Here is a 17,478-nt window from a genome sequence, read left to right as displayed (position 1 = left end):
TTCTGTTTTTCTTCCTTTTTTTCTAAGTCATACTTGCATTCCTCCTTACATTTTTCTTTCTATACACCAGTTGTTGTATCGGTTTCAAGGGGGATAACCCTGTGAATATCACTGTGTCGCCTTCTCCCCAGGAAATGTACTGCCTAGAGAAGGTGGACTTTCTATAATTAAATGGAGGAAAACAGAAGGCAACAAATAACATCAGTCTCAAATCCTGTAATTACATAAAAGAATAAGAAATCCCTCAATTTTTCTCCTTTTCATTCCTACCTGTACAACATATAACCTTTTGTTCTTTTGTTTCCTTACCTGTAGGGAATTTGAATTGTTTCTTTAAATAAAAAAAGTACCATGCCAAAGGAAGAGTTTTGCATAACAATCTTTATTATACATGGCCAAATAGCTTCTCATTGTTATGGATAGGTTACTAATCACCCAGTAAAAACTGAACTCTACGCCCACGTAAGTGGTATGTAATATTGCAAAGCTGTAGGAGCTGAGAGGCTTGAAATTATATATAAACATAATTTGCATCACATTCTTGGGTTACTCCATTTTCTTTTTAAAATCTATCATAGCATTTTTATATTTTATACAGTATAATTAGGCTTACAAGTTATTGGAATTCATACAGTTATCCTTTAGTACCACAATAGGTATAAGTAGCTTAATATAAATAATTAGCTTGACTGCTATCCTTTTGCCCAAGTGAAGAGCTATCCTACTCCTTTCTTTCAGGAGGAAAATCTTTTTCCCTGCTCCTTTACTGTATCCATCATAGAAGAGAAAACTCCAGATTAAAGAACAAAACAAACATCCTTTTGCCCACAACCTTTCCTGCAGCAGAAACAGCCGAGGCGCAGGTTTAGGAAACTTTGAATTCTGAAATTAAAATTGCATGAGAGGAAAATGGAAGCACATAAACAGCATCAAAGAAAAAATTTTGTCAAGTGATGGTCTCAAACACATGTGAAGACGTTTTTGTGACAAGATGGCAACAGAGAAAGGGAAAGTAGGCCGGTAGGATGTAACACATTGTCTTTCCATTCATTGGCTGTAAATAAGGTTAGATTCTATAGATCCTATTCAATTTAGAGATGATGAGAGGAGTAATCTGTTTTGACTATAAAGAGTTATAGGTGAGGCAGAGTACAGTCATTCATACCTGTAATCCTAGCACTTTGGGAGGCCAAGGTGGAACAATTGCTTGAGGCCAGGAGTTCAAGGCCAGCCTGGGCAAAATAGTGAGACCCTGTCTCTACAAAAGTTAAAAAACCAATAGCCAGGAATGGTGGCTCATACCTGTAGTCCTAGCTACTCAGGAGGCTGAGGTGGGAGGGAAGCTTCAACCCAGAAGTTCGAGGCTGCAGTGAGCTATGATCATACTACTGCTGTCCAGCCTAGGAGACAGAGCAAGATCCCAACTCTAAAACTAAAATAAAAGTAAAATTAAGAAGAGGTCTAAGGGAAGAGAGATTTATTTTCCTTGCAATTTCTAGGTTTGTGCCTGAAGCTCCTATAACAGAAGACAGATTAGCAAGAGAAAAGTAGATACATTTATTTAATACAAATTTTACATGACGTGAGAGACTTCGTAAGGAAAGAAACACCAAAGAAATAGGTAAACTTGTGTGTTTTTATGCTTAAATTTGATTAAGAGTGAACAATCATGGAACAAAATGGTATGATCTAATGTTAATAAACTGGGGACAACTTAGTAAGATCTGTTTGTTGGAATTTCTCACGGCATCTCTGTGTCTTTGGCTCCTTTCCTCCAGATAAAGGGAGCGCATTTCTCAAATGAGGATCCTGTGACCTGCTCTGGGGGAGCAGAGTGAGGAAAGATCAGAAAATTACCTTCCTAGGTTTTGTAACCTGCCTCACAGGAAAAAAGCACAACAAAGCTGACAGTAGCCTTCTTGCTTCTACTGTTTTCTCAAATGCCAAGATGCCATATTTGGGATAATCTGTCCTGAACCTCTTCAGAAGCAAACTATTAATGGTTTAAAAATGATCCATAATGGTTTTGCCTTTGGAGTCAACCATAGATAAAGCTGATGGGCTGCAGAGGTGGGGAAAAAAGCTTTCACACATCTTTTTTCCGATACATAGTACAAAGAACTGAAAGCTGTGAAAGTACTTGATATTATTTCAGAAATAGCCTCCACACCCAAACAAACCAAAAGGGTAAAGTTCCCACACTCAACATAAAAGGGCCCTTAGAGAGGAAGTAGAGAGAATTGTGTTAGCAAATGGCTCACTGCCAATTACATATCTTCAAGAGGAGTCTTGACCCTTCTCTCACACTACTCTCTCTCCCATTCCCACGCTGCCTTTACTTTTTGTGATATCAATACACTCTAATTTTATTTCCAGTCCTTTCTGAAATCCAGAGCCCTATATAGCTAAGTGACAACTTGACATCTCTACTTGGTTTGTTCTTATAGGTCTCAAACCCAATGAGTCCCAAACTGAACTCACGTCTTGGCCAGTTCCACCCACAGTGCGAGTAAAAGTTGCTTAGATAAAAAGATTGAGAATCATCCTGGAAGTCTTTTTGTCCTTTACCAAGTGCTCAACTATCTTTTTTTTTTTGGTTCCCTAGAACCAGAGGCTGATATAGGGATTTGGATATAGAAAATATTCTCTTTGAAGTGGGGCAGTCCTTTGGCAATTTCATTATTGTCTGGGAGTATAGGTATGAAGAATGTAGAGTGGTATATCACTTCTAAGAAATTTCTTGTATTTCTCTGCAGAAAAGAGAAATTGTGAGCCAAGCAAACAACTAAATAGTAGCTGCTTCAGTAGAAGGGATGTGCATGGAATACCATAACATCTATTCCATCAACTAACTATATTTAGTTCATTACCAAGTTTCATTAATTCAAATTCTTAAATAATTATTGATTAAGCTACCTTCCTTTATCAGTCTACCATGACCTTAGTTCAAATCACCTACAGGTATTTTTACTCTTCAAGACAAATAAACTCTTCTCCCAATAGTTCTTTGCAAATCTGCCTGTATGCCTGTCCAATCAATTCTTCACAAAATAGTCAGTGACTTATTAAACAAAATGAAACCATACCACGGCCTTACTTAAGAATCTAGGGACGTATCCCAAAATCTATAAGATGGCCAACAAAATGCGGTATAATCTTGTTTTTGTCAACCTCTCCAGCCACTTCACTAACCATATAAATTCCATACCTCACTCTGTTATAACTACAAGAAGATGTTAAGAGTTTCCTAAGAGCACAAAGTTGTTTCCTGTCTCAGGGCTGATGTGAATGCTGTTGTCCTTCTCCTAAACCCTTTTCTAGATTAAAAAAAATCTAGAAAAGGGTTTAGGGGAAAGATAAAAATCACTTCTTCAGGGGCTCCTTATTTCCTGGACTAGATTTGAGCCTCCATTTATATGCTCTCACACTATTCCTTACTTTGGTAGCACCTCTGTCAGAAATATATTTGTGTGCGTATGAGCTTACCTATTTAATAATCTGTCTCTTCCTCCAGCCCACAGGACTGTTAAGTCCCAAGAAGGTAAAAACCTTATCTGCTTTATGTTTGCTACTCTGTTTCACATCTCCAATACACCTTAACACAAGCTAAGCTCTTAATAAATATTTGTCGAGAAAAAATATCAATAAAGTCAAATACATGTGGGATAGGGAGAGAGCACCAGAAATATTGCAACCATTTGAGCCTGAGCTCTATGAAAATGAAAACCCCATGTTACTATGTTTATTTAGGTCTGTTTGGAGGTAGTGGTGATGTGCCTGAAGCATCTGTATTGTGTTGGTTAGAAAACCTAATCTAAAAATGAATAAATGCAAGCCTAGTAATTATGATGATCTAATATTTATTGTCTAATAATTATTATATAGGTAATTTTCTATTATATAGGTAATTTTTATACATGTTAGTTCCTTTAATTCTTATATAAGCTAGGGACTATTATTTTCCCCAATTTATGGTTAAGTAAATTAAGAACCACTGAAGTTAAGTAACTCGCCCAAGACCACACAGCTAGATATTGTGACATCAAAGTTTAAGCCCATTGTCTCATCCATGGTGGAAGGTTCAAATGTATGAAATTTATCATTAGAAAGATGCAGTTCAAATTGCAACTCTGATGTCTTTTAAATGTGTGATCTTAAGTAAGCCATTTAACCTCTCCAAATCTGTTTCCTTAGCTATGAAATGGAGGTAATCAAAGTATCTGCCTCCCAATGAACCATTTAGCACAATGCCTTTTGACCAGAAATTACTTAAATAATAACTGCTATCGATGCCATTGTGATTAGGTATTCATTTTCAAACAGCAGAAAAGCTACATGAAACTGGCATAAGAAACAAAGAGAAACATTTGGCTTACCCAACAGAAAAGTTCAAATGTAGGGTGGGCTCCAAACAAATGTTAGAGCCTCAACAGTATTTCTCAGCATTCAAGTGTTTTCCAACTCTAAACTTTGACAGTGACAGCTTGATACAAAGGCTAGATCCCATTATGTTCTCAAGATGGCAGCAAACAATAAAACGCTGGCCTCTTTCCAGTTCAGAGACTGTTCCTCCCCTGACCACCAAAAACTTCTGGGGAAAAATTTCTGGCATTTAATCTGTTTGGAATAACTTTAATCAGAAAGCAATCACAGTGGACAGGAGATTGTCATATGACAATTAGAAAGGTCTGGGTGACTGCCCATTGGAGCAAGAGGAATAGAAGCACAGAGCCTGGTGTATCATAATCAGGGTTCCCCCCAGGAGCCAACATCTTTTGTCTATGATTTGTGAAGAAAAAGTGACGCCTCCATGAAACATCTAGATACTATTGAGAGACAATAAATGTTGCATGGATAACAGATCAATTTGACCAAAAATTATTACTATTGTAGTGTTTTTATTACTAATATAAATATCCATGTAACAGATATCAGATGCTGACATTTCTATTCTGAAAAACTGGTTACATACAATAAGCCGGGGTGGAAGAAAGAGAGAGACAGAAAAACTGGTTATGTACACTAAGCTGGGGTGGAAGAAAGAGAGAGACAGAGAGAGAGAGAGAGAGTTTATGTAGTTCCAACATCCCAACCCTCAATCTTGGACTTTCTCTGTTATACGCATAACAAAATCAAATAGATTTTTAAAATTGTGTGTGAACTGTAGATATATCACTTTTTAAAACAAACGTTGGCATCTGTTTGATGAAGATAGCTTACTGATATTGGATCTGTGAAGCTTATTTTTACCCTAGAACTAAGTAAGTGTTCCTGGCAGAAGCAGTTTTTCCCCGAAGCCATTCCAAACTCTTGTTTCTATCATTGACTACAAAATTTGTATGAATGCATTTTTCTCCTTATTGGATGCAGAAATGTTCTAACACTTAGGAAAGTATCTGTTGAATGAATTGTTAAACTTTCCCTATCATGTAGTGAAAGCAGAATAATTTTTAGTTTAACTGTGATATGAGATCACATCTTGAAACACTAAGAGTTTATCTTCAAAGTGGTTAGAGGAGTCAGATGCAGAGTAAACAGTCTTCATGTCAGCTATGTTACTTAAAGAGATATATTTGGATCACATAGAAGGAGTGGTGAAATAACACAGTGATATTTACAGGAAGTTACCCATATATAAAGAAAGTCATATTCTTCCTCATCTACCCATCTCCCAAACCATCAGAAAAATCTATTCGTATAATTGCAAACCTTCTTCACAATGCTGAGAAACAGTGCTTTGGAAACAAAAAACCTGAACTCAAATGTCAACTCCACTGTTTCTACCTGTGTGACTTGATTTTACAAGATTACCCTTGAAACTCAATTTCTCCATTTGTAATGGGGAAAATTAATTTTCAAAGAAGAAAAAAGTAAAAACCTTTTACCCTCCTACAGCTCAGAATTTCATATCTTAAATTTCAATTTGAAATAATCTTCTTCAGTCCTCTCAAGAGAATGTAGAAAATGAGTTCTATTGAATTCACAACAAAGCTATGTAGCAACAGAGGATTTCTTTGTTCTGTGTTTATAATTCATTAGGTCAAATGCTCATACTAACAGTCTTTTAAAGCTCCCAGAATTAATACCTTGCCATATTTTTGAAATCTCAAAAAAATTATAAATTTATTCATTGCATGATGATCTTTCCTTAAAAATAAAAATCATCACTTCTTTCCTGCTAATGTTAAATTCACACATCAAATTTGGCATGGTTAAAAATATCTATCTAATGAATATAAAATATGAGGATATTTCCCCCTGGTTTTGTCTTATCTCACATTAAGTCATGGCAATTCATTTGTTTTTTTCTTTTTTCTTTTCTTTTCTTCCCCACCTCTCCCCCCACAATTTAGCCAACAATTATTTAGAACCTACTGCATGCTAGAATCAGGTAACAACCTGGGCAAGTTAAAACACTTCAATTTGGAATTTCTAATGTCCCCTCTATGGGAGACCTTTCTAATTCCTAAACTCACAATTGCCTTCTGGTTATGTAAAACTGATTTAGATCAGAAAATACTCTTATTTATATACCTAAGGTTTCTAATAAAAGGGAAGCTGAAAAATTGATTTTATTGCATGCACACACACATAGACTAAAGCATTCTACCAATAAAATCCACCTTCTGTTTCTCTAGGCTTATAATTTCAACATGTGGAGGGCAATCTCTGTCAGCATGCAAGAGAGAAACATTTTTCTATTGTTTTATCAAAAGATCTAAAGACAGAAAGATTGAAATGCATCCATTTCTAGTAACTACCAGATGGTGCTTTTAGTAATAAAGTTATGAGTTTACTCGAATATTCTTTTTGTCCTTTTTTTAAAAAAATAAAACTAACCAGAAATGAGGATAATATTTTGCCATGACATAATGCAAAGTCTGTATTTTTTATTCTTATTAACATGTGTACTTGCAAAGCTCAGTACAATTTTTTCAATATCCCTATCAGGTATGTCAAATAATGACAGAGATGAAATATCAAAAAAGCTGAAGTTAATATAAATATTAAAGCTTAATAATTTATTTAAATGTTCTATGCTTATATAGTTGGAGTAGTATAACTCCCATTACATATAGATTCACATCTATTGTTTTAATTCATGCCAGTTTGGTAATACATTTTTTTCTCTCTGTACTTAATATTTTTAAATAATAAATATTAAAAATTTTAAATAACTCATATAGGTATAATAACCATGAATATAAGATTTCTGATCTTTCATAACAATAACTTTATTAACATTTGTTCTTACCATATTTTATTTGGTCTCTTTCTTTGGTTCTGGCCTGCATTTCTCTTATATCCGCTTAATTGCCTTATGTTCTTCTTCTGGTCAGCCACCTTGAGTCCTTTTGAGACAGATTTTCTTAATTTAAAATAAGTAGGCAAATAACGCTAGGCAGTATTTTAGTAATAATTGTAATTTCAAATATGTCATGTGAGCACAACAGAGAAGAAAAAGCCATATTATAATATCCATGAAGAGTTTCATTCTCCTTCCATTACCGTTGTCTACTAGGTGGGACCTCCCTTGTGGGAAATTAAGGGTGTGGGTGAGATTATCTGACAACTCATAACTCGTATATATCAGTTGTAATATGAGACTATTTTATTATTGTTTCTTTTTCCTTTCAGTCTCTAGTCTCTCGTTAAAGTACCCTCATGCCTGTGTGTGGTAGTCATTTTATCTTTCATTTTGGACTTGAGTATGAATGGATTTAGCAGATCTGACATTAGTAAGGAAAAGGGAGGGCAGAGGCCTCAGGGTACATAGTATCTAAGAAGGCTCAACAAATACCAAAGTAGGGACAATGGAGAGTAACTCGGGAAGCCTGAAATTAATAGGCCGGTTTCCCCTAAAAAAACAACAGTTAGAGGATCATATTACATTTTCTTTTTCACTGTTTATTGAAAGTTAATAAAAAAGTAGTTTAACTTCTAAGTGAACAGTGCTAGAAGGGATGTTCTATGATGGTTCTCAGAAAGATTATCCAAATATACAAGCCTAGATTTTGAATCCAAGATGTAAAGCATATATGAATCTTCACCTTTGGGGAAAAATAACATATCTTAAATAGACAACAAATCTTGATTTCAGTGGATGTCAAATCCATGTAGTATGGTTATTTCAAAATGTAGGTGTCCTTAGTTTTAAAGCCAATTGTTAATTGTGCAGAAAGTGCTGCATTTGTATGACATACACTCCTATTTGAGAAATTGTGTAAGCCTGTACGCCAGAAAATCTGAGATGTTTACTCCCCTAAAATCCCATATTGCCTTATTTTACAAGATGTAGGAGAAGGGGACATAAGGATAAGTTGAAGGCATTCAAAAACTTCCTGGTTCCTGAACCACTCACTCCCTAGGCTCCGCAGTGAGAACCAAATCAGCTTGAAGGGGTGGAGCAAGAGATGGTTGAGTGAAATCACGTAGCAGGTAGGTTTTAGCTAAATTACTTAATTTTTACTGAAACTTGAGGCTGGCTTTTTTTTCTTTGAGATGGAGTTTCGCTCTTGTTTCCTAGACTGGAGTGCAGTGGTGCGATCTTGGCTCACTGCCACCTCCACCTCCAGGGTTCAAGCCATTCTCCTGTCTCAACCTCCCTAGTAGCTGGGATTACAGGAGCCCGCCACCACACCCAGCTAATTTTTTGTATTTTTAGTAGAGACAAGGTTTCACTAGTTTGGCCAGGCTGGTCTTGGAACTCCCAACCTCAGGTGATCCGCCTGACTCGGCCTCCCAAAGTGCCAGGATTGCAGGCGTGAGCCACCACGCCCATCCCAGGGCTGGCTATCAATATAGTTGTGTACCAAACTATACCCATGACAATGAACTGTAGCCCCTGAGTAATCCTGTTAAAAATATTTTCTCTATCTATAAATGGAGAAAATAGCTGTGTCCAGTTATCCTTGACTATCGCAGTTGAAAAAAATAAATTGCACCCTAAGTATACAGAGGGAATCCAGCTTCTTAAGTTGGAGAGGAGAGACTTCCGATAGTGAGAGTGATTGTAAAATCTAAAATATTAACAACATTTTAGTTTACCCTAATGCCTATTACTTACATTTCATTTAAGGTGTGGAGAAATGTGTTTGAAAATAGATTCTTTTATTTCCTGCCCAGTTAACCATATCAGACATCTCTTCCAATGAGTATTACATCTCCATCTTTAATATATGTAATTATGAATTAGTTATTGGAGTTGTCATATACTAATATCAAAATACCAAGTCACACTAGTTTCCTCACAGCTTAAAATTCACATGGTTCCTGATAAACTAAGCTCTGTGTGTGTGTGTATACACACACACATACACATACATATATGTGTGTATTTATGTATATATGTGTATATATATGTAGCTTATACATATATATGTAGTTTTTCCCCTCTCCCCTCTCCCAAAGTCCCAAATATAGTATAGAAATTTCTCTTCTGAAGATGCACCATTCTGTTTGCTTTTGTTTATCTACATAATAGCCTCACCTTCAGCTTAATAGAAAAACATTGATACTTATGACTTGACATTTTAAATATGAGGAGTGAACCTAAAACATCTCAGTTTGTTTTTCTTAATAGTAATCCCTGACCAGGTTTCATATGAATTATTCTCTTTGAATATTTTGGGATAGTCATTTGCCAACATTCACCTCTATGACAGTCCCATGAAAATAACCTACTCCAAAAAGCAAGGATACAATAAGTTGGATGGTTCACATTATGTAGTCCCATAATGGGATGTACTGAGGATGGCTCAACATCACTTCTGTGTGCTCTTACCAAGAATCCTTAACCATAATCTAGCAATGTGAAAATATCAGATAAACACAAATTGAGGGATATTGTACAAAATAACTGACCAGTATTCATTAAGAGTATCTCAGTCGTGGCAGAAAAAGAAAGTCTGAGGAATTGTCACAGATTGGTGGAGACTAAGGAGATACAACAACTCCACGCGATATGGGATTCTGGATTAGATCCTGGGCCTAAAAGGTATATTAAAGGCAAAACTGGAAAAATTGAAATAATATCTATAAACAAGTTTAAAATGTTGTAGCAATGTGTTTGTCTAGTTTCTATCATTTTTCTATAGTTTCGTAAACTGTTAACATTAGGGGAAGCTGGGTGAGAGTATAAGGAACAGTACTATTTTTGTAAATTTTCTTTAATCTTACATTGTTTCAAGATAAAAAAAGAGCAAGTAGGTATTTAAAAAATCTACAACACTCAGAATTTTACAGAAGTCAATCAGATTTACCTTAGTTTTCTAGTGTTAATTCTTACAAATGTTTATATTGGTTTAGCTTCAAATGAGAGTCCGTTGATGGAAAGATGAGTGTTATTCTCCTTTAAGAAACTACCCATTCTAAAATTATAATGATCCCTTTTGTATGCAAATAAAACAGTATTCATGCCACATAAATGAATTGATACTGCCTCTTCCTTTACCCAAATTAGATAAACTATCCTATTTCAAGCCACAATGGTATTAAGTAAGGAGGTTATTTGATTTGGGCTTTGTCCCTCGAAAAGAGTAGTTATATTTTCCAGATGTCATTTTAATTTTCAGCCAGAAGATAACGTGACCTGCAGCAGTTCTATGAAAGTTTTGGGTCTGAGTTTGCATTTTCAAGGTGTTGGGAAGTCCATAAATGTTTACTTTGAGCTTCCTGTGTGTTTCAACATGAGTCAGATCTAACAATTTAAAAAATATGTAATTTATGCCAACTGATTTACCATGTAAATGTGTTTTAAATAAAAATAAGAGTGTTAGGGGCTGGGCGCGGTGGCTCACGCCTGTAATCCCAGCACTTTGGGAGGCCAAGGCTGGTGGATCACGAGGTCAGGAGATCAAGACCATCCTTGCTTAAACGGTGAGACCCCGTCTTTACTAAAAATACAAAAAATTAGCTGGGCGTGGTGGTGGGCGCCCGTAGTCCCAGTTACTCAGGAGGCTGAGGCAGGAGAATGGCGTGAACCCAGGAGGCGGAGCTTGCAGTGAGCCGAGATCACGCCACTGCACTCCAGCCTGGGTGACAGAGAGAGACTCCGTCTAAAAGAAAAAAAAGTGTTAGGAATTTAAAGGAAAATGTTGGTTTAGAGAGAAAAACAATAATACATTAGTTTTATATCTTTTGAGAAAATAAAATCCTCCATGTGAGCCTTTGTTAATTAACATTCTCACTAACCTATAGTAAATCTATGTTTTTTGATAGTTCTTAGATGTGAAGTGCTTTTTCTTTTGGTAATTAATAGGCAATATTCAGTCAGTGGTAGGTTTTATCTATATAGGGAACAGAAATAAGCCAATAAGCCAAATGTATTTATTACAAGATTCAAGCAGACTGACTTCCAGCCCCTTACCATTCCCCTCACCCCACCACAGTGCACTGGCCATATTGACTGTAGTCTGCCTGTTCCGTGTGAACAACATCAAATACTGTCATCTAATTTTAGGAATAACACTGACATCTTCATGAAGAAAAGGCACATGGGGGAAAAATGTCTATTTAGTGTTTTCGATAATCTTTCAAATAAAAAACGGAAAAATATTATATTTATTCAGAGATAACACAATTTACGACAAACATAGAAAAGTTAATGAAAGTTCATAGGAATAAAGTCAGAAAAGCTAAAAGAAAGCAAGAGGAGCCTAAAGAGAAGACAGAAAACAACACAGAAATATTTATTTTAATTCCTGATAGAGATAAAATGGCCTAAAAGAAAACCTTGCTTTTTAACTGGAGAATGAATGCCAAAACTGATTACTTTGATTATATTCACATTATTTGTCTATTATTTATAAAATTGCAAAAAACTGCAAATATGATGATTACACTTAATATTTGTCATATGTTATTTTAGAACCCTAACTTCTTTGATATAGAATATTTGGATGGCAATATATAAGCTATTTAACTTTTTTCACTTTACATTTTATCATGAAGATTGTCTCAACTGTAAAAGCCTCTTAAATGTGATTCTAAATGTTTATGTAGTATATTCCCTTGTATAATCGTACAATGATTTATTTATTTTCTATGACTTGATTTCTTAGGTCCGTTCCAAATTTCATTATTAGAAATATAGCTAGGAAAAACTTACCTGTTTATTAAAATTCACTGATGTTCAACTATTTCTTATCTAAAAGTAGAATTGCAAGGCAGGCACAATTTAAAGATTTCTGATACTTAATTGGCAAATTGCCTTTCAGAAAGAGAATAGGTCAGGTGCGGTGGCTCACACGTATAATCCCATCATTTCGAGAGGCCGGGGCAGGTGGATTGTTTGAGGTCAGGAGTTTGAGACTAGCCTGGGCAACATGACAAAACCCATCTCTACAAAATATCCAAAAGATGTAGGTGTGGTGGCATGTTTTGGTGATCCCAGCTACCCAGGAGACTGAGGCAGGAGGACCACTTGAATCTAGGAGGCAGGGGTTGCAATGAGCTGGGGTTATGCACTGCACTCCAGCCTGGGTGACAGAGCAAAACTTATGTCACAAAAAAAAAAAAAGATAGCAATTTATATTTCCATTATATTTTCAGCCCTGGTATATAGGAGTATATGTTTTGCCAAACACTGGCCAGCTCTGTAGAGACATTTTAAAAAATCTATGTCACATTGATTGTTTAAAACTAATATTGTACTGTTGTTTCAATTTACTTAAAAAACTTTACAGTTGACATAGAACACTTTTAATGTGTTTATTGGCAAAGTCTTTTCATAATTGCCTATTTAATCTCTTAGATTATCTTTTTAATTCTCAGGCTTGTTGAGAACTTATGCATCATTCTGTAAAGTGCTTTACATATATTATCTCGTTTCGTCTGGATGACTACTGTACTTGGGAGGTGTTGAAAGTTCCCATTTACAAATTGGAAATTAAAGTTTACCATGTAACTGGCCCCAAATTATAGAGCAAGCATCATGAATCTAGAACCATTGTGCCTCTGTTAAAGAGAACAATCACACTGGACGAGATGGACAGACAGAAGTTGATTTTATTGCCAACAGTAGAAGAGAGACCACCAAGTTTAGATTCCCTGTTCCAGTGAGAAAAAAGTCTGGAGAGTTTTTAAGAACTAGGGTAGGGGGCTGACAGGTTACCTATGTTTGCTAATTACTTTGCCCGAAGGAAAAGTAAGTGCTCTTATATCTTCATGGCAGGAGGTAGTTTGACAACTTGGAGCAAGGCTCCAGCCAAAGTTGGCTTCTACCCTCTCATAGAAGGTAGGAGAAAGGGCAGTATCTTCTGTGATGATTACATTTCGAAGAGTTGGTTCCCAGATCCTTGAGAAAGACAGACAGCCTTGGGTTGTAAAACTGGCAAGAGGCTTTAAAATATTTACTTCTCAAAAGGGCAGAGAGAGAATGTACAATTATATTGCTCTTACCACCCCCAACCAAAAAAAATTGCTTAAAGGAAAGGAAGGTTAGGGTCTAGAGTCAGGAAGAAACCTGAGTAAAGTTTAGTCAAGCACTCATAATAAATTTTGATATTCAAATAAATTAATGCTCATAACTAGTCATAATTATTACAAATAATTTTTAAAAGCTGTATTTTACTTTACAATTTAGTAAATTTTACAGCACTAGCAATCTATATTTGTTATAGAAAAATGATAAAACCTTCAGTGACAAAATCTATACTAGTTATGTATGTTATATGAGTTATGTATAAATGTATGTACTATATGAATGAGCAATACCTTTTAAATATTATTCCTTGTGAACAAACACTTCTACAACATCATCCTAAATTTCATTTTGACACTTTATCAGTGTTTTATGATTTTTAAGCAAACTTTACTAGTTCACGTAGATTGGTGTCAACCTAGTCATAAATATGTAGATGTCACACACTATTCCAGAAAAAAAAACTTTAACGTTGCCTAATAACATATTATTATTATTCTTTAATACATGCAACACTGTACAAATAGATGCTTCTCTCCTTACGATGGGGTTACTTCCTAATAAACCTGTTGTAAGTTGAAAATATAATGTCAAGAATGCATTTAGTACACCTAACCTACTGAGCCTCATAGCTTAGCCTAGCCTACCTTAAACATGCTCAGAACAATTCCATCAGCCTACAGCTGGGCAAAATCATTCCACAGCATAGTACACTGCAGAGATCGAGTGTTTACACTCGTGATTGCCTGGCTAGCTGGAAGCTTTGGCTCATTGCTATGGTCCAGCATCACTAGAGAGGATTGTAGAGCATATTGCTAGCCCAGAAAAAGACCGAAATTAAAATTCTAAGTAAGGTTTCTACTAAATGTGTATCACTTTCACACTATCATAAAGTAGAAAAATCAAACCATTGTTTAGCTGGGGATCCTCTGTATGTCCTGGGTAATTTGCATGTAATCCCCTAAAGAGCCGTAAGGGTAAAGTACTATTTTCATCTCTATCTTTTAGATAGGAAAATTTAATCACAGAGATATTGTTATTCCCCTAGAGTCACACAGCTAGTGAAACAATCCTGCAGAATAACTTTTAATTAGTAATCCTGCCAAACATAGGTCATACATTAAATGAAAATGGTTGATTGAAAGCGATAAATATGATAAGATCCTATTCTTAGAAAACTAGTTTAGGTATATCTATAAAATGTATAAAAGGCTATAAATCAAGATCTGAACAGTGCTTCTCTCTGTTGATATGCATTTTGTTTTCTTATTTTTATTAATTATTATGTAAGCATGGAATGCACTTATAATATATTTATTTTTGAAAATAGATGATTGATGAATCTTCATTCACTGAATACTAAAACACAGCAAAATTATATAAAATAAACCAAGAAAAATGTACCTACAATATGAAGAGTTATATAATTATGGACACCGTCTACTGCAACTTTTTCAGTATTTGAACATTTAGAAAAACAAATAAGCTCTTAGAAGCTTTGAATATGATAAACAAGCTTGATCTAAAATATGCGTGAGTTTGCTCCCTACAATGATCTGAAATCTAGACATCTTCTAAAAATTGCCTCTTTAGCCAAAGAGGATATTGTAAGTTGCATTACAAACTATTTGGTGATAGCAAGGGATCTTTGGTACAAAACTGGGCATAATGATTCCCATTGCAACATGTCTTCATTTTATCATAGACCTTTGCAATAAAAAAATAAAAAAACAAATTTTTGTTTAAGGAAAATGTAATAATGCATTAAAATATTTGATTTTGAGTGGGGTGTGGTTTCCTAAGGAATTTGAATGACACTGGGTAGTCTTTGAAGAATCATTGATGTTTAGGAATACTTTCATCTTCAGGGAGAAGAGTGTTGGTATTTTCAGAGTTAGGCTTCAGGAAGATCACTCTATCAATTGTATGTAGGAGGAGAAATTGGGGACAGGAATACCACACAGATGATCATGATAACGATTAACAAGAAGGATAATCTGTGCTATGACTTCAAAGCAGATGAAAACAAATATAGGGCAGAAGAAAACTAGGAAGGATGCTCACGGGTGCTGGGATGAAGGGAAAGGTAGGGAGGCACATCACAGCACCAGGTCCCAGGAAAACGTAGGGAGATACATCACAATGTGTCCGGAATTCGTGGGTTCTTGGTCTCACTGACTTCAAGAATGAAGCCGCGGAACCTCGCGGTGAGTGTTACAGTTCTTAAAGGCGGCGTGTCGGGAGTTCGTTCCTTCTGATGTCCGGATGTGTTTGGAGTTTCTTCCTTCTGGTGGGTTCGTGGTCTCGCTGGCTCAGGAGTGAAGCTGCAGACCTTCGCAGTGAGTGTTACAGCTCTTAAGGCGGCGCGTCTGGAGTTGTTCGTTCCTCCCGTTGGGCTCGTGGTCTCGCTGGCTTCAGGAGTGAAGCTGCAGACCTTCGCGGTGAGTGTTACGGCTCATAAAAGCAGTGTGGACCCAAAGAGTGAGCAGTAGCAAGATTTATTGCAAAGAGCGAAAGAACAAAGCTTCCACAGCGTGGAAGGTGACCTGAGCGGGTTGCTACTGCTGGCTCGGGCAGCCTACTTTTATTCTCATATCCGGCCCTACCTACATCCTGCTGATTGGTAGAGCCCAGTGGTCTGTTTTGACAGGGCGCTGATTGGTGCATTTACAATCCCTGAGCTAGACACAAAGGTTCTCCACGTCCCCACTAGATTAGCTAGATACAGAGTGTCAACACAAAGGTTCTCCAAGGCCCCACCAGAGCAGCTAGATACAGAGTGTTGATTGGTGCATCCACATACCCTGAGCTAGACACAGGGTGCTGATTGGTGTGTTTAGAAACCTTGAGCTAGATACAGAGTGCCAATTGGTGTTTTTACAATCCCTGAGCTAGACATAAAGGTTCTGCAAGTCCCCACCAGACTCAGGAGCCCAGCTGGCTTCACCCAGTGGATCCTGCACCGGGGCTGCAGGTGGAGCTGCCTGCCAGTCCCGTGCCATGCGCTCGCACTCCTCAGCCCTTGGGTGGTCGATGGGACTGGGCGCCGTGGAGCAGGGGGTGGCGCTCGTCAGGGAGGCTCGGGCAGCACAGGAGCCCATGGAGGGGGTGGGAGGCTCAGGCATGGCGGGCTTTAGGTCCCCAGCGAGCCCTGCCCCACGGGAAGGCAGCTAAGGCCTGGTGAGAAATCGAGCGCAGTGCCGGTGGGCTGGCACTGCTGGGGGACCTAGTACACCCTCTGCAGCTGCTGGCCCGTGTGCTAAGCCCCTCATTGCCCGGGGCCAGCAGGGCCAACCGGCTGCTCTGAGTGCAGGGCCAGCCAAGCCCACACCCACCCGGAACTCCAGCTGGCCCGGAAGTGCCACGCGCAGCCCTGGTTCCCTCTCCCGCCTTTCCCTCCACACCTCCCTGCAAGCTGAGGGGAAGGGCTCCGGCCTTGGCCAGCCCAGAAAGGGGCTCCCACAGTGCAGCGGTGGGCTGAAGGGCTCCTCAAGTGCCACCAAAGTGGGAGCCCAGGCAGAGGAGGTGCCGAGAGCGAGCAAGGGCTGTGAGGACTGCCAGCACGCTGTCACCTCTCAACAGCAACAGGATTCCAGGAAAACGAAGGAAGGTACATCACAGCAGCAGGTCCCAGGGAAACGTAGGGAGGCACATCCCAGCACCAGGTCCCAGGGAAGGGCAGGGAGGCACATCCCAGCACCAGGTCCCAGGAAAACATCGGGAGGCACATCACCGCAACAGGTCCCAGGAAAAAATAGGGAGGCACGTCACAGCAACAGGTCCCAGGAAAACATAGGGAGGCACATCCCAGCACGAGGTCCCAGCAGGCTGCTTTTGCATTTAAAGTTTTGATTTTAACTTTCTCAAAATCTGTGTCTATGGGTTAATGTTTTCTAGTGATGGAAGGAAATAAAATAACCTAAAGAGATGGTACTCAATTTTTATATAACTTTATATACTCTAACTCTTGGCATACACCCTTATCTTTCTCAAGTGTTTTCCCTCTGTTCCCAGAACTCAGATCAAATAAGGGGCATCTGTGCTAACCACTCACT

The sequence above is a fragment of the Hylobates moloch genome, unplaced genomic scaffold (genome assembly GCF_009828535.3).
Source record: "Hylobates moloch isolate HMO894 unplaced genomic scaffold, HMol_V3 SCAFFOLD_15, whole genome shotgun sequence".
Classification (NCBI taxonomy): Eukaryota; Metazoa; Chordata; class Mammalia; order Primates; family Hylobatidae; genus Hylobates; species Hylobates moloch.
This window is presented reverse-complemented; position numbering follows the sequence as displayed.